The sequence below is a fragment of the Dasypus novemcinctus genome, chromosome 28, assembly GCF_030445035.2.
Source record: "Dasypus novemcinctus isolate mDasNov1 chromosome 28, mDasNov1.1.hap2, whole genome shotgun sequence".
NCBI classification, from domain to species: Eukaryota; Metazoa; Chordata; class Mammalia; order Cingulata; family Dasypodidae; genus Dasypus; species Dasypus novemcinctus.
In genome coordinates, this window is record NC_080700.1 from 5,815,523 (window position 1) to 5,834,063 (window position 18,541).

The 18,541-nt window shown below is 42.6% G+C and overlaps 1 long non-coding RNA gene across 3 annotated transcripts in view; it reads left to right on the top strand.

Annotated features, from left to right (window-relative positions):
• The window catches only part of LOC131276458 (uncharacterized), a 77,142-nt gene that overhangs the window by 26,804 nt on the left and 31,797 nt on the right, over positions 1-18,541 (top strand). Inside the window, exon 4 of one of the 3 annotated variants that reach the window (XR_011647695.1) lies at positions 10,185-10,291. The exons of the other annotated variants lie outside the window; for them this stretch is intronic. This is a non-coding gene — a long non-coding RNA (uncharacterized lncRNA). The remainder of the gene's footprint in view (positions 1-10,184; positions 10,292-18,541) is intronic. 3 annotated transcript variants of the gene reach the window in all.

The window sequence follows — 18,541 nt, forward strand, 5'->3', positions numbered from 1 at the left end:
AACAGGAAGCCCTAAACTAAAGAGAAAAATTGCACCCAGAAAAATACTCTAGTAAGCCAGACGTGAAGACACCAACAAAAAATTACAATCCACACCAAGAAACAGGAAGCTATGGCCCAATTAAAGGAACAAGATAAGCCTCCAGGTGACATAAAGAGTTAAGACAACTAATTATGAATGTTTAAACCAATCTTCTTAGTAAGTTCAATGAGATGGCTAAAGAGATTAAGAATATTAAGACACTGGATGATCACAAAGAATTTGAAAGCATACATAGAAAAATAGTAGATCTTTTGGGAATGAAAGGTACAATAAATGAAATTTAAAAAACATTGGAATCATATAATAGCAGATTTGAGGAGGCAGAAGAAATGGCCTCTGAAAGTGAACATACAAAAGAACAGATGAAGAAAAGAATGGAAAAAATTGAACAAGGTCTCAGGGAACTAAATGACAGCAAAAGTCATGTAAACATACATGTCATGGGTGTACCAGAAGGAGAAGAGAAGGCAAAAGGGGCAGAAGCAATATCTGAAGAAATAATGGTAGAAAATTTCCCAACCCTATTGAAGGACATAGATATCCCTGTCCAAGAAGGACAACGTACTCCCATCTGAAAAAATCTGAATAGACCAATTCCAAGACACATACTCATCAGAGTGTCAAAGGCCAAAGACAAAGAATTCTGAGAACAGCCAGAGAAAAGCAGTGCATAACATATAAGGTTTATCCAATAAGATTAAATGCTGATTTCTCACCAGAAACCGTGAAGGCAAGAAGACAGTGCTCTGATTTATTTAAGATACTACAAGAGAAAAACTTCCAGCCAAGAATCTTATATCCAGTAAGACTGTCTTTCAAAAATGAGGGCAAAATTAGAATATTCACAGATAAACAGAAACTGAGAGAATTTCTAAGCAAGAGGCCAGATTTTCAGGAAATACTCAAGGGTGTGTTAGAGCCTGAAAAGAAAAGACAGAAAAGAGGGGCCTGGAAGAGAGTCTAGAAATGAAGATTATATTAATAAAAGTAACTGAAAGAGTGGTGAAAATAAAATAGATAAAACTCAAATAGTCAGAAATAAACTTAACCAATGATGTAAAGCACTTGTATTCAGAAAACTGCAACTCAATGTTAAAACAAATTTAAAAAGCCTTAAATAACTGGAAGAACATTCCATGCTCATGGATCGGAAGACTGAATATTAAGATGTCAATTCTACTCAAATTGATATGCAGATTTAATGAAATCCTGATAAAAACTCTACCAGCATTAAAGAAAAAATTGAAAACATGATCATTAAATTTATTTGGAAGGGTAAGGAGTCCGGAATAGCCAGAAACATCATAAAAAGAAAAAGTAAACCCTCATCTCCAGATTTTAAATCATAATACTTACCTATAGTGGTAAAAAACAGCATGTTACTGGCCTAAAACAGACACAGTAGAGCAACGGAACCAAATTTAGGGTTCAGAAACAGTCCCTCACACGTATGGTCAAGTGATTTTTGACTAGACTGTGAAACTCACACTGCTCGTGCAGAACAATCAATTCAACAAAAGATGCTGAAGAATTGGCTATCCATAGCTCAAAGAAGGAAAGAGGACCCCTAATTCACACTTTATCCAAAAATTAACTCAAAATGGATGAAAAAACTAAAAAACAAGAACCATAAAACTTCTCGATGAAATTATTGGAAAATATCTTGAAGACCTGGTGGTAGGTGTTGGATTCTTAAAGGAGATAAGAGAAGGACTGAGTGCACTACTGATGTTTAATGTATGTAGAAGTTTTAATTAGCTTTACTGTAAAAATGTGGAAATTTTTAGGATGGATGGTAACACACAGTGAGTAACCCCTAGTTTATAAATGGGAATGTGACTGAAATGGTAGTGTAGTTATGTAAATGCCAATTCACAGAATGCTAGAGAATAATCTAGGAACTGAATAGCACAGTAAACCAAGAGGTGGATGGGAATTGTGGTTGATGGAACAGATGCAAGAGTGTCCTTTGTTAGCTAGAACAAATGTATATCACTACTGCAGTGTGTTGAGAATGTGGAGAAGCATGGAAAAATATAGCTGGAGTGACTTGTGGACTGTGGTTTGTAGTAATATTCTTGCATCTATGCAAAAGATGTACTGTGTTGATACTGAGGCAGTATGGAAAATGTGAGCCAAATGTACACTATGGACATGGTAACAATCAGATGATATTATTTTATCTGTAGCAAATCACACACCACATTGTGGTATGTTGATGGCGGGGTGTTTGGGAATTCTGCACATGTGCATGATTGTTTTATAAGTTTACAACTTCTGTCAAAAAATATATTTAAAAAACAATAGGGTGGGTTGGGGTAAAACACCAAATGTAAGATAAGGACTATGATTAGTAGTAAGGTTTTGACAATATTCTTTCATAATTTGTAACAAACATCTCATGACAATGCAAGGTGTTGGTGGAGAGTTGATGGGTGAGACCCCTGTGTGATGTTATGCATGTTTGCTTTAAGTTCACAACTTTTACTATACACTTAATTGTTTACGTATGTTCATATATAAATGATACGAAGATGATAATCGGATTGGTTAGGGGAAAATAATAGTAATATTTTGACAATGCTCTTTAATCATTAGTTCAAAAGGTTTAAAAACAGTGCAAGTTATTGGTGGTAGGGTAAGATGTTATATATGTTTGTTTTGTAAGTTCACAACTATTATACACTTATTTATGTATGTTTATGTATGAGTGATATATTTCAATAAATTTTTAAAAAAAGAAACAAACAACAAATTAAAAGTCTGGACAGATGCGTAGGAAAAAATAAAGGAACAAAATAGCAAAGAAGTAGAGTGAGTTAAAAGGCTGAAGAGATGAGAAGAGAATAGAAGGAAAATAAAGAGAGAAAGAAAAAGAAAAAAAATGAAGGCCAAACAAGAAGTCGTGGAATGGAAGAAAAGCTACAGAAGTCAGAAGATGGAAAAATGAAGGAAAGAAGAGAAATAAAGTAACTTGGAAAAATAAGTAAAAGAAAAAAAATTCAAACAAAGGGAAAAGAATAAACAAGAAACAGCACAGTAACAAACAATCTAGGGAGAGCAGCCTTCACTCTTAGGCCCCTGGAGGCCTTCTCAGGCTGCTGGTGCTCATCAGTCACCTGGCAACCTGCCCTCTGCAGGTGATGTATGCAGTTTTAGTGAGTAAAATAAAGGAAAAAGGAAAAAAATATATCCAGTATACCACAGAAGAAAACAATAGAAACTCAGTCAGTAAGTTCCCTATCTTAAGGTGCTGGCTGTGTGCCTTATCTCTCCCTGGATCCCTTAGGAGGTACCAGGGCTCAGACTAGGGATCTTCAAGCAAAGCAGGAATTCCCCTACTGAGCTACAGCAGGTCTATAGGCTAAATAGGCCCCTGAAAGCTTATCTGGCTCTTCCTACCCCCATTTCCCTTAGGCAGTTGGACTTCTAAAACAGTTCTCAGGGGTCAGGCTAGTAGTTAGGAGCCTGTCTCCACCCCTCCTTGACCAAGTTCCTCTCTCCCAGTGCAGCTGGGTGTGGCAGCCTGCCTGATCAGAGTCCCTCTCCCCTCGCCCCAGGGCCACCTCAGTGTGGCTGGTATCTACCCCAAGATTGAAAGGGGGCTCAGGTGCCCAAACCCACAGAAAGGAAACCACTCCCCACACTTAGCCAAACCCCCCTTCCTCTAGGGAATTTTTCCCTCTCACTCAGCTGGCCTTTGTGAGCCAGGGGTTCCACAGAGGTTATTTGCCTTGAGAGTAGGATTTACCCAGGCTTTTCTAGCCACAGGGATCATCTACTTGGTTTTACTTGGGCTCTTTATCTCTCTGTGCAACTGCCTGCTGAATGATGCCTGCAGGCCTGCAGCCTCCTGCTGTGTGGATTCCAAGACAGCTCACTCAGATGAGGCCCCTGCCCCCTCGCTGCCATTTTTTGCAGAAGAACTGAGCAGTACCCATCTACATCAGTGCCATTTTCCCAGACTAGTATCTAAATTACCAATTTTTAATCTGCTCAATGAGTAAAAGGAAAACATGAGAATGATGTCTCACGAAACAGAGAATATCAGTAAAGAGCTAGAAAGTATAAAATCAACAGGAATAGAAATTCTGGGTTGAAAAGTACAATCAGTGATATGAGAACTTCTCTGGAGGTGATCAACAACAGTTGTCTCCCTGAGTAAAGACCCGAACAACTCTCTCAGCAGCCTGGAGAGTGAACCTTGCTATTTAAGTCTTTCCTCACCTAGATCGTGTCCATTCCAAAAGATATAGCAGTGAGACTGTGAGAGGTTTGCAATAATTAACAAGCTGTATCTCAGTTTCCCCTGATATGCACTGGGAAAAGGCAAACCCCCTCTCCTGTGTCTGAGGGCATGGCAGGCACTTTCCCACAGGTTAAACAAGAAACCTCATAGGGTCAGGCATAGAGGGAAATGGAGATCTTTACTACCTGTACCTGCATATCAGAGGAAAACTGAGATGGAAACCTTCGCTATTTACATATCCTTTAATCCCTACAGATGAAAAGAAACATTTCCTGCAGCATCCCAAGAAGCCATAAACTCCCTCAACCCCCTCCCAGTAATTCACTCATACCCTCAACTCCCTCCCACTAACTCATTTCCCTGCTTAGGAAAGTTCAGTATAAATTCAAGTCCCCACCCTCCTTCCAGGAGTTGGCTGAAGTCTCTCTTCAGACCCGGACCATGCTGGTGGGGGGACTGAAGCCTGTTCTTCAGACCCCTCCATTGGGAGAGCTTCTCAATAAATACATATTCTGCCTGTGGTCTGTCAGTCTCCGTGTCCTAGCCGGTTTTTCTCCAACAGAGAATTTCTAGTTTTCTTATGAATTTTACTGGTCACTAGTGATGTTGATTGAAGTGTCATACCCTTGCTTATGTTTAACTCACTGCAGATCCTATGATTTAGGGTATATAAGGGAGGGAAGATGGTCAACTATTTGTTCTTTCAGAGACCTCTACTTCCTTCTGAGAACCCAAGGCTGCACCCAGCCTGAATGAAAATTCCCCAAAAGAGAAAAATGGCACTGCTGTCAGAGATATTCCACATCCTTGCCTCTGAGTCCCCAGGAGACTTCCAGAAAATAGTGACCCTCTATTAACAGGGAGAATTACAACCCAAATTTCTGTGAACCCCAATATCCCTGAGGATCCCACAAATTCCTACCTAAGCTACATCTCAGTGAAAGCCCTCTATTATAAATTAATCTTTCCCAGTCTCACAAAGGAGAAAGGTGATTGTTTTGTCAATTCAAGTCCCTTACTGATGCCATTTAAATTTGAGAATTGGTTTTTCCATTTTTGTAAAAAAAAAATGGCTGCTGGGACTTTTTTTTTTTTTAAGACTGATTTATTCCCCTGGCATTGTTTGCTCATCTATCTTTTTTTAGGAACCAAACCTGGGCCTACCACATAGTAGGCAGGTGCCTAATCACTTGAGCCACCTCTGCACCCTGCTGTGATTTTTATAACTATTTTGAGTCTGTAGTTCCTTGTGGGTAGTACTGATAGTAGAACAATGCAGTCTTATCATCCTTGAATAATGGATGTCTTGCTATATGTTTAGGTCTTCTTCAGTTTCATCAAGAGTGTTTGCTAGTGTTTCAGTGTTTCTATCCTTTCATTACATTCATTCTTAGGTATTTTATTTGTTAGCCTGCTTATTGAATGGACTTTGAAAAAAAGTCCATTTCAGATTTTTTTTTTGCTGTACTATATAAACAAAATGACTTTTTTGTGTGTATCTCATACAATCCAAGTTTGCTTAAAGTCTATATTGCATTAGTTATGTTGAATCTTTTGAAATTATGTATTTAAAAGCTTATGTCGGCAGTGTGTAAGGAAAGCTTTACTTCTTCCATTCCAATTTGAATGACTTTATTTCTTTTTCTTACCCATTTGCTTGGCAAGAACTTCAGGTCCAGTGTTAAAAAGCAGTGATGAAAGTGAGCTAACTTACCTTGTTTGTGACCTGATGGGAGAGATTTTCAGTATTTCACTATTGAGTATGATGTTAGCTGTGGGTTTTTTAGATGCAGCTGTGAACACAGTAGAATGACTTCCACAAATGAATTAGTCAGCAGCAGAAAGTCCCCACATTGTTGGCATCCTGCAAGTGCATTTCTGAAATCCTGTAATGTGAGTTAATTGTAGGATACCTCCATTTTTATGGTTTTGAAGAACTTAATTCTTACTAATATCCATATGTTCAAATTTTAGTAATAAGATAATGGTAGACAATACCTGAAATATTTTGATGTGTTCTTAAATTTTAAAAATTCAGTGAAACCAATTAAATGAATTTTTCTTTTAGAGGTTATTTATAAAATAGTACTTTTAATGGAGCAAGGGCACATATTAAGCACAATCCTTGGGGATCATGGGAACTATAAAGATTACTTTGGGGGGTGCTGGTATGTGTGCCTGATGATATGTATTATGCCATATGGTGGTAATATTGTAGTCCAAATATAAATGACTCTGAACCTCTGTGATTGTGAATCAAAAGCAATAGAAATTTTAAAGAATTTGCTGAATATGAACTATGATTGCTAACACCAAATCTGTATAAAAATAGATTGATATAAAACATAGAAAGCTGATAACTCTTTAGTCATTATAAAATAAGAGAAACTAAAATCTAATGATTGTAGGGATACAATAAATATAAATATAAAAAATTAAGGTAATTCACAAATACAGCATAAGTTATTCAAATAACATAGATAATTGATTTTTAAAATATATAGACATTTATGGATAACTGGTTTTGAGAATATATAGACATTTATAGGGAATGATTAGATTTTGGCAGTGTGGTAATTTTTCTCTTCAGTAGAGGAGTACATATAACAGGAATATTTGGTAGCCAGATGGAAGAAGAAAATAGGGAACAAAAGGTTCAATAGAAGTAATGAGAGTGAAGACCCAGTTTTAAGAGTGGTAGAAGTACAGAATCCAGAAATGTCAGCAAGAAAGATTTCTTACTTGAAAACATTTCATGAAAAATGTAGAGAGAGAAACAGATCGATATTGTTGGGAAAGCTGTTTTCAATTTCATTTCTGTCTATATACTTTTTTAAACTATATGAATACTAACAAAAAAATCCACATTATTTTATTTTCAAGTACCAAGGTAATAATAGGGAGGAGTGAGGGCAGAGAAATTCACAACAAATGGTGATCTACATTATGTGCTGAAATGTACTTTCTGAAAATTAGATAAAAGGCATTAAGAAAATACCCAATATATGACAAGATATAAATTTTATAAAAAATGCAGAAAATGAATGAGAAGAAATAAGAAAATAAAATTCAAAAAATACTTCAACCTGAAATGTAATCTCTAAGAAATAGGGTGACAAGATAATGCTTAAGTAGAAAGAGAAGGTGAAATGCCAAAAGAGCTGATAACACATTAAGTAGAGAATGTTAAGGAGTTGGGAAAAAAAACTAAAAATGTGAGGAATGGTACAGATGGTCCAGTGTCTGCAACCTGGAGTGCCTGAACCAGGAGGTGGGCGGGGCCAACCCAGTCCCTAGGCCCTGGCTGGGCCCTGTGGTGGGGTGGGCCTGCATGTGGGTGGGCCTGAAAGCTGCCCCCCTTCCCAGGATGCTCAGCTCCAGGCTGCAGGCCTTGGCAGTTGGTGGGTGGCCCTGGAAGCTGCCCTGCCTCCTCCCATGATGCTCAGCTCCAGGCTGCAGGCCTTGGCAGTTGGTGGGTGGCCCTGGAAGCTGCCCTGCCTTCTCCCATGATGCTCAGCTCCAGGCTGCAGGCCTTGGCAGTTGGTGGTGGCCCTGGAAGCTGCCCTGCCTCCTCCCATGATGCTCAGCTCCAGGCTGCAGGCCTTGGCAGTTGGTGGGTGGCCCTGGAAGCCACCCCCCCTCCCATGATGCTCAGCTCCAGGCTGCAGGCCTTGGCAGTTGGTGGGTGGCCCTGGAAGCTGCCCTGCCTCCTCCCATGATGCTCAGCTGCAGGCTGCAGGCCTTGGCAGTTGGCATCCAGGCTTCAGCAGCCAGGCCTTTGGTGATGGCTGTGGCTCCTCAGGTGCCAGGCCGCCTTGAGCTCTGCAGCCTGGGGATGTTTGTGGTAGGTGTTAGTCCTGTGCACTGGGGGGTGGAACTGACCCTTCTTTATTAACATAGTGTGTTCCCACTTGTCCAGGGCAGTCCTGGTTTATGTCTGTTGTCCTACCTTTTCATGCCCCACCCCCTCACTGAGTATCCTGATGTGACTTTATATCATATGGTCACACTATTAGGTCTGTTATGGAAATTTCTTTAAGAAAGGTTGACTTAATGACCGAATAACTTAAAAATTTAAGTTAAAAAAAAATCGTGTAAAAAATAGGCTGTAAAATCAGACACAGGCACTTATTTTTGTGCCCGGTGGGCCTGTCCAGCAAGGAGGTGAGAGAAATTGGTAGGTGGGTGTCTGGGAGGGGGAAGAGCTGAGGGAGTAGGGGCTAGATGAGAGGCAGGCTTACCTTTCATTGTGTAGCTTTATCAACAGTTGATTTTTCTTAAAATGGGTGTGTGTTTTTCCCACAAAATATACAATAATAATAAAGATTCTGAAGGGGTCAAGACAGGCATTTGAATATGTCCTGTTACATGAATTTTCCTTCCACGAGTCCCCTAAACAGTGACAAAGTTTTGGTTTTATATTCATGAGAAATATTGGTATGTGTTTTCCATTCCTTTAATATCGTTATCTGGTTTTGCCATTAGGCTAATGTTGTCCTCATAGAGTGAGTTAGGAAATGTCACCTCTGCTTTGTTTTCTGAAAGAGATTGTGGAGAATTGGTTTCATTTTTCCTTAAATGTTTGGTAGAATTTGCCAGTGTCTGAACCTGGTCCTTTTTTTTTTGGAATGTTATTAATTATTGATTCAAATTTTTAATGGCTCTAGGACTATTCTGATTATATATCTGTTCTTGTGTGAGTTTTGATAGTTTGCATCTCTCAAGGAATTTTGAGCCATTACATCTAAGTTATAAACTTATTGGACGTAGGGATGTTCATAGTCTTGTTTGAGTTATCCTTTTAATGTCTCTCGAACCAGTAATAGTGATCCCTCTTCCATTCCTGGTATTGGTAATTTGTATCTTCTTTATTTTATGTTTGGTTAGCCTAGAGGTTTATCTGTTTGATTAAATCTTTTAAAAAGAAAAAACTGATGTTTTAGTTTCGGCATAAGTTTTCATTTCTATGTGATTAATGTGCAGAAGTGCACTTGCTGGGCTGTATGATAAGTATATATTTAGTTTTATAAGAAACTGCTAACCAGTTTGGCTTTTTTTTACCCCCTCCCCCACTTTGTGGCATTTTGCTTGCTGTCTGCTCTCTGTGTCCATTCGCTGTACGTTCTTCTGTGTCTGTATTTATTTTTATTTTATTTCCCTCCCCCCCCCCTTGTGGCTTGCTTCTTGTCTATTCTGTGTCCATTCACTGCATGCACTTCTGTGTTTTTGCTTGTCTCCCTTTTATTTTGTTGTGTCACCTTTCTGAGTTGGCACTCAGCTGCGCTTGCGGGCTCGGTGGCACTCCGCAATGCCTGGGCTGGAGGCTCTCCACAGCATGTGGGCAAGCCTGCCTTCACAAGGAGGCCCCGGGATGCAAACCCAGGGCCTCCCATATGGTAGATGGGAGCCCAACTGACTGAGCCACAGCCGCTTCCAGGCTAACTAGTTTCAGAGTGACTGTACCATTTTACATTCCCTTAAGCAATGTATGAGAGATTCAGTTTCTCTGTAATTTCACCAGCATTTGGTGTTGTCACTTTTTATTTTAGTTGCTTTAATAGTGTGTAGTTATGTGTGATAATGGTGTAGGTTACATGTCTCTAATAGCTAATTATATCAAGCATCTCTTCATGTACTTATTTCCCATCCATATATCTACTATGGTGAAAAGTTTATTCATAAGTATTGCCCATTTTCTAACAGAATTGTTTTCTCATTGTTGAATTTTGAGAAATTTGAAATTCTTTTAATTTATTCTAGATATCTATATTGTTTTTTGTGTGTATATGGTACTAGGGCAAGGGATTGAACCCAGGACCTTGTAAGTGGGAAGCTAGTACTCTACCACTAAGCCATGTTTTTTCCTTTGTTTGCTTGTTTTTGTTTATTTTAGCAGGTATTTGAAACTGAACCCAGAACCTCCCTTGTGAGAAACAGGCACTCAACTGCTTCAGCCACATCCAGTCCCAATATTCTAGATACCTGTTCCAGATATTCTAAGTATCTGTTCTTTCTTTGTCATAGTTAAATTTCCAAATATTATTCTGTTGGTAGTTTGCCTTTATAGTTCTTTTGCAGATCAGTGGTTTAAAGTTTGGTGAAGACCAATGTATCAGTTTTTTTTTTTTTTTTACGGTCTCAGTCAGTGTACTGTCCCTTTGGAATCTTTCCATGTGTTCAATTATGAAATAGTTCTGATGATGCCCCAGTCTTTCTCTTGCCTAGCATGACTCCATTGATACTTCTGCTTCAGTGTCATAATTTGAAGCAAAAAATTTTTTTTCTCTATTTTTAAAGGAGCTTTAGATGACATTGATGTTCCATCAAAATATGGGGAATTCCCATATATCCTACTCCTTCCCTTTAACACCCTTTTCCCATGAATATCTTTCATTAGTGTGGTCCATTTGTTTCACGTGATGACCACATATTGAAGCATTGCTACTAAGCATGGTCTGTAGTTTACATTATGTTTTACACTTTGCACAGCACATTTTTATAAGTTTTGAGAAAATGTATGAGTTGTATCTGTTATTGCAGTATCATGCCAAATTATTCCAGTGTTTCAAAAATGCCCCATGTTAACTCCTCTTCTTCCCTCTCCCTCCCCTCAGAACCTCTTGTGTCCACTGTCTATCAATGTTACAAGTTCTTCCATTATTAGAATAATAACAGTCTAATTTAGTCCATAGTTGCATTCCTCCTGTTTGTTCATTCCTCTATCTTTTGGATTTTGGGATTTTGTCATTTTCTTACCCCACATCAATCCAGCATCAACACTTCAAATATGTGCAAAACCTGACCACCTGGTTTCCCTAACTGTTGCTGTTCTGTCTCATCCACCATATCGCTCGCCTGGACTACTGTGATAGCTGCATAACTGATCTGCCTTTGACATGCTTGCCACTGTGGTCGATTTTTATCTAGCAACCTGAATGATCCTGTTCAAACCTAAGGCAGGTCTCAGTCCCTTGTCACTCTTTAGTGAAATCCCCATGCATTCCCAACTTACAGTAAAATGCAGAGTTATTATACTGTACTACAAGGACCTCCACAATGTGTGCCTGAGTCTTTAAAGCAGTTTTATTGAGATACAGTCACATGCCATAAATCTATCCAAAGTGTGCCAACAGTGACTTAAGTATAATCACAGAGTTGTGCATTCATCACCACAATCAAGTTTAGAACAATTTCATCATTCCAAGAAGAAAAACCCCATACCCTTAGCAGTCACCTCTCAATCCCTCTACCATACCCAGCCCTACATAACCTGTAATCTAATTCCATCTCTATAAATTTATCTTTACATTTTGTATTAATGAAATCATAGAATATGTGGTATTGTGTGCCTAGATTCTTTCACTTAGCATAATGCTTTCTTAAATTATTGTAATTTTTTAAAATTAGGGAAGTTTTATGTTTACAGAAAATTCATGTAAAAACTGTGTTCCCATGTATCCTTCTTGTTGACTCTGCATTAGTGTGCTACCTTGGTTATGATTGATGAAAGAATATTAAGATATTACTGGTAAGTATAGTCCATTTACATTAGGTATATTTTTCCATATACTTTCCTATTATTAACAACATGTAGTAGTGTCATAGGTTATAATTCATGAAATAACAACCTCGTATTTGTACTATTAACTGCAGTGCATTATCCACAACAGTGTTCACGTAGTTAAACAATCCCATGTTTGGGGTTCTAACTTTCCTTCTAGTAACATATATAACCTAAAACTACTTCCCTCAACCACATTCACAAACATGCTCCATAGTAAGGTCCTTCCATCACCAATATCCATTCCCAAAGATTTACAGTCAACCTAAATAGAAATTATGCACAATTTAAGCATCAGCTTTCCATTCTCTACCACTGTTCTATCCCTTGGTAACTTATATTCTAGATTGTAAATCTATGAGTTTGATTATTATAATTAGTTTATACCAGTGAGATCATATAATATTTGTCCTTTTGTGTTTGGCTTATTTCACTGAACATAATGTCTTCATGATTCATCCATGTTGTCACATGCATCAGAGTTTCATTGTTTCTTACAGTTGAATCATGTTCCATTGTATATATTTACCACATTTTGTTTATCCATTCATCTGCTGGTGGTTATTTGACTTCTGCCTTTTGTCTGTTGTGCTCTGAAGATTGGCATACAAATACCTGTATGAATCTCTGCTTTCATTTCTTTTGGATATATGTCCAGAAGTGGGATTGCCAGGTCATATGGTAATTCTAAGTTTAACTTTTTGAGAAACTGCAAAACTGTTTTCCACAGCCAATGCATTATTTTACATTCCAACCAACAGTGTATAAGGTTTCCTGTTTATCTGCATCGATACCAGCACTTGCTAGTTTACAGTTTAAAAAATAATTTCCATTTGAATGGTGTGGAGTGATAACCCATCATGCTTTTGATGTGCCTTTCCCTAATGGCTAATGGGCTTGAGCATGTTTTCATATGATTATTTCCCATTTATGTATCTTTTTTAAAGAAATGTCTATCTAAATACTGTACCCTTTTTAATGGGTTTGTTTGCTATGCCCACCTACCTTGGAGGTTACCCAGTGACTCATGCTCTGTCTTCCTTCTCTACTTGTCACTGACTGTTTCCTTGATGTGGAAATAGCCTCTCACACCTTGGCTGCTTCCTTCTCCTCCTTTGATCCCCAGCTCCAGTCTCGTCTCTTCTGACTTAGGTAAAAAATTTTTTTTGTCTTGTGTTACCAGGTCTGGGCGTTGAACCTGGGACCTTGTATGTGGGAAGCTGGCCCCGAACCACTGAGCCACATAGGCTCCTTTGAGTTGATTTATTCATTTGTTTGCTTTTTTGCTTTTAGGAGGCACCAGGAACTAAACCTGGGACATCCCATGTGGGCAGCAGGTGCTCAACTGCTTGAACCACATCCACTCCAACATTTTTCTTACCTGCTCTGTTACCCTAACACTGACCCTTTAAGTTGTATTTGCTGATTCTTTATCTCTTGCTGGATTGTCAATCACTTCCATAAAGTTTCATTCATCCCTCCCTGCCCTGGGCCTAACACAGGGGCACATATACAGTCATCACTCACTCACCATTTAATAGAGTGTAAAGAGTGGAGGACAGTGCCTGGTGCTCAGCTGTTTCCACCATGTATACAGTGACTCTCCTGGCAGGGCAGGCACTTTCAGACTCACATTTGTGGCACTTGGATGTAGTTGAGACTTGTCATTGACTTTGAGGTCAGGCCAACTTGGGTGGAATTTTGACTTCTGAAGTCATATTCACAGTGGTTTAGCCTGAAGTCAGACTGCTTCCCTATACTTAGATCCTGACATGCACTTGGTGGTCATTTCAGGGAAAGTACTTGAGGTCTTTTTGCCTATTCTTCATCTGTAAAATGGTGATAAGAAAACATCCCTAATTTTTAGACTTTGTTTTATAATTAAAATCTAATTTTAACTTGTCCGCCTCCCCAAATATCCTCCTTCCATCCCTATTCCTCTGAAAGGAGAGTGATGGACTCAGTGGGTCCTATGCTTATTTTAAGATAAAATCTCTAGGAATATGTCATATCTTAGACATATGCATTTCAGTGTTTACAGAGCAGAGGTGACTTTTCATCCCTTGTTCACTCTGGTCCTGTGGCCTGGATGCCAAGCTCACACTCTCTAGGTGATCTGTGATTTGTCTAAACTTAATTAAAAGTAAAAATAACCACCAGCTTCAAAACACTTAATATATCCCATGTGTTTTATTGTGTGTAGTAGTGATGACCCAGCACATTCCACAGTCCGAGTCCCCTTCCCTGGGCCCACTGTCTTGGGCCTCCACCTATCTCTCCCCCTCTCCAGGGCCCTCTTCACCCCAGGTTCCCCATCTACCAATCCATTTCCCCAGACCACTTTTACCCTGGGCACCCCATCTTTCCTTTCCCTGGATCCACTATAGCATGAGCTCCCATCCCTTAAAGTCTAAACACATTTTTAATGTTTATAGGTCAGGTTTCTACTCAGATTTCTTCTGTTTTGCTACTTTCCCCACCCATTAGCTGAGACATCAGAAACTTGAAAGAGTTAATCCTTCCTTCATCTGTCTCCAATTCTACAAGTCAATGGCTTCTCTATACTTGATTTACAGAGGATAGAAAAATTATGTGAAAGAACCAGGTTTCATTTATAAAAGATCTGGAAGACTGACAAGGAAAATGGGAAAGGCAGGAGGTACCCATGGGCAGCAGTGGGTTCTGCCAGCTCCACATCTGGAGGGGGCGGGCCGAGGGCTCCTCTCCTGTCCGAGTAATCTGACTGCTGGGATCCTACCAGATGACAGCACAAACCCCCAACTTGAGAAGCAAAACTGCAGGAAACACAGAGGAAATGGAAACCTTTGTCTCTGGGGCTCCAGCTGGCTCTAGGAGTGAAGAGAAAAGGGTCTATTTATGTAACATTTTTAAACTGAACAACCCCAGATCCAGCCTGCAGAAAAGTGGACAAGGCTGCTTCTTGAGGTTCTGCTGCCTCAGGCCAACATTTGCCTCTTAGACCCTGAGATGGTGGAAGCCCACCCGGAGAGGAGTGGATGGGCTGAGGGCCCACCAGTTCTGTCTCCTGCAAAGCCCTGACTCATTATGAGAGAACCCTGAAGGCCAAGCTGCTCTTGGTGGGTTTGGTGGGAATAAAGGTTGGGATGGACGTTCATGTAAACGCAACAGGGCTCTGAGAGGTTCTGGACCCTCCACGGCCCTGGGTATTGGGCAGCATGTAGGGGCATCAGTGCCTCCAAACACAGGGATACTCTTAGGAGTGCTGGTCCCTATGTTGGCCACAGGGTGCTCTGGCTCCAGGTTCCCACGGCTTCAGGTTCTCACGGCTTTAGGCCTCAGCTTACCTCACAGTGATTCGTGGTGTGGGGGGGCCCACTCCTTTCTGCTCTTACACTGAGTGCTTCAATTTTGGAGCTCCTATCTGTGACCTTCACTTGGTTCCCAAAACTCTTCGGTGCTCCTAAAGCCCCCAACCTGGAGACGACTGGGGTGGTGCTGCCTAATGTTGAGCATCGCTGCTTCATGTTGGGCTTGAATTGGTCACACAGCAACAGGGCATGGTGGTGGCTGCAAAGCCAGAGGCACTGACTGTGTCAGAGGAGAGAACAGTGGGGGTGGACCCAAAGACCAGCTGGAGCCTGGCATGGCTGCCCAAGGTGGAACTTAGGTGTATCATTCCCCCAAAGTGCCACACAGTTGTGTGGTGTTGCCCGGGGTTGGCTAGCCATGAGGAGAGGTTGAATTGGGAGCTGTGAGGTTTGCAAACTGGAAAGAATGGTTAGAGCTGATGGCTCCATGAGGCTGCCCACCAGGAACTCCAAATAGAGATGGTGGGTGGCTCTAGGGGTAAAGGGGAGTTTACATTTCGGGGTAGGGCTGCAGAACCCAAGTGTGTGCAGGCTGAGGCAGTGATGCCACTGGGTATGTCTGAAGTGTCTGGTCAGATGGGAAGGTAGTCACACTGCAGTCAGCAGGAGGCCCACAGAGCAGTGGGGTGAAGGGATGTGGTATTCCTCAGAGTCCCCCCCAAGTTTGGAAGGTGGGAAGCCAAGGCTGCAGGTGTGCTGGTTGAGGGGCTAGAAGTGGCTGCAGAAGCAACCTCTGTAAGGCCCATGGAGTGATGGTCCCCAGGCCCAGTGGTGGAAGGGGTGCCCATGAGAAGGAGTGAGGAGAGTTCACACACACCAGGATCACTGACCTCATTCTGAATATGAAGGGATACCTGGGGAGGGAGGAGGTACTGGGAGCTGTGGGGAAGGCAGAACCGGTATCAGCTGCAGCTGTCACAGAGACTCGGGGATGCAGAGGGACTCCTCTCTCCCCATTCAGGGGTCTCCCCGAAATGGGTTTTACCATGAAGGAGGGGGACCCTCAGTAGCAGCTGCAGGAGCAGGCTTTGGGCTTCTTTCACAGTTCCCACCTCCTGTGGGGCCGGGTGCGGTCACCCCTCGGGCTGAAGTGTGGTTTGCTGGCCTGGCGGGGGAGCAGCCGCGGCAGGCCAAGCTGCTGCCCCCATAATAGGGTGGCTGGTCGGACTCACCGCCACCCCTGAAGGAAGCTCAGCATGGGCGCAGAGTGCCCTCGGGTCTCCCCTTCTCGGCAGCCATGCTTCCGCGGCCGCCCCTCCTCCCGGATGGCGCCACACGATGCCTGTGGGGCGGCACCCTTCTTCTTCTTTCTCCCTGCGCAGGCGCAGGGCGGAAAAATCCAGTCTGCCCTTTTCCCCTCACCCGACAGCAACAGCCAGGCGTGGGCGGAAAAATCCAGTCTGCCCTTTTCCCTCCCCCTGACAGCAGCAACAGCCAGGCGTGGGCGGGAAACTCAAGTCTGCCCTCCACCCCAGCAACAGCAGCCACCAATCCCTAAACTCTGCCCCTTCCCCCAGCAACAGCAGCCACCAATCACTAAACCCTGCCACTTCCCCCAGCAACAGCGACAGCCAATCCCTAACCACCACCCCTCCCCCGTCCAGTACCGCCCACTGACCTTTCTCCGGCAACCAATCAGAACAGGGCGTGGCTTCGACCAATCAGCCTTCCCCAGCCCCTATAAAATTGTTGCCTCTCCCTCAATAAAATGGACTTGCGTGTTTACCTTGTCTCCGCGGTAGTTCTTCTGCCGTGCTCCCTCCAGTCCTGAGAGCCCCCGACAAGGGCCTGGCCTCCCTTGTCCCCAGTTAGTTGCCTGCTTCCCCGGGTGACCCCTTCGTCGCCGGCTTCCCCGGGCGACCCCGTCAGCCGAACCGCGCAACCCCTGTGAGACCGATCCCTCGTCTGCTGCCGGACCGACCCCTCGTCCCAAGTGGGACCGACCCCTCGTCCGCAGCCAGACCCCACCTCTACCGACCGAGCAAACCATCGCAGCCGGGATCCAGGGCAGAAGAGGGCCTAGCACACAGCCCAGCCTGGTTGGTATCTGACGATGGGGTGGCAGCAGGGCTCAGCGAGGTGAAAGAGGCTGAGGGGAGAGGGTGTGCCAGCATGTCAGGTGGGGCTGGGACAGTGAGGAGAGGACGGGTCTGCTGAGCAGCATTTCTTCTGAGGCAAAGGACCCACCTAGGTGGCCACTGCAGTGGATCCCAGGCTGAGCCCTGGGCCTGGGGAGTCCTTCCCATATCCTTAGCTGTGAATTATTGTGGGATGCTGCAGGGGCAGTTGGTGGAGGAGCAGTCCAGGAGCAGGCCAGGGAAAGTACAGGAAGGTTGTGAGGTGCTGCATGCAGGGATGCTTCAGTCTTTCCACCCGGGGAACTGTTGAATCGTCCAGAGCACTGCTTCCTTTTCCTGGGTCTAGATCCTCAGCAGTGACTCAGTACCCTAGCTGGGGTGTGCTTGCGCACACACGCATGATGGCAGCCTCAGGTGGGCCCCTCACCTGTGTGACAGCAGAGGAATATTATGTTAAATGTTAATGGTGCCTGGAACTGTCAGATGTGGGTGAGCCATCCCTTAACTTTTTTCTGCTCTGTGGTGACTGGAGGCCTGATTGATCTGGATCATTCTTGGGGTTTTCATGGAGGCTGAGGAGATAGGAAGATGCCCATCCTCACTCACATTCTTTGTGTACCTGTGGAGCAGCTGGGAGACAGACAGGGCTGGACCTCTCTCCTTCTCAGGGGCAGCAAACCTGGAATGAAGTCTGAGCTCCTGACAGCATTTTCTATGGTGCATGGTTCAGAGAGATCCTGGAGTTCTAGGTGGAGCTGCTTTCTGTGCTTTGTTAGGGAGTTTTCTCTTAAGGCCTGGGTCTGGACAGGAGGGAGGCCAGGCCTCCCCTGACCGTCAGAGGCCTGAATGCAGATTCTGTATTCCCAAGCCATCAGAGCCCTTCTTTCATTGTCCTGATAGGTCTTTGGCCCTTGGGAGGAGCAAAGCTTGCCCAGCGACTATATCCCTAGGATTAGGAATGCCTGAGAATTCAAAGTAGGGGGCCATGAAATGGAAAGTCATAGGTAGGTTCTTCCAAGAAACCGGGACACCAGTGACAACCCCAACCAAAAACTCTCGAAGTTGTTTCTAGTTCAGGGACATCACTTGTTTTCGCATTGGTTAGAATTCCTCTTGGGCACTAGAATTAGGACATTGTCAATATAGGTATTTATGTTCTCTCTTTTTTTTTTTTTTATAAACTTTAACCTTTGAGTACTTACTGTCTGATTTAGAAATAAAGTTCTGTGACTGTACAAAAAAAAAAGCCCTAGAAAACAAA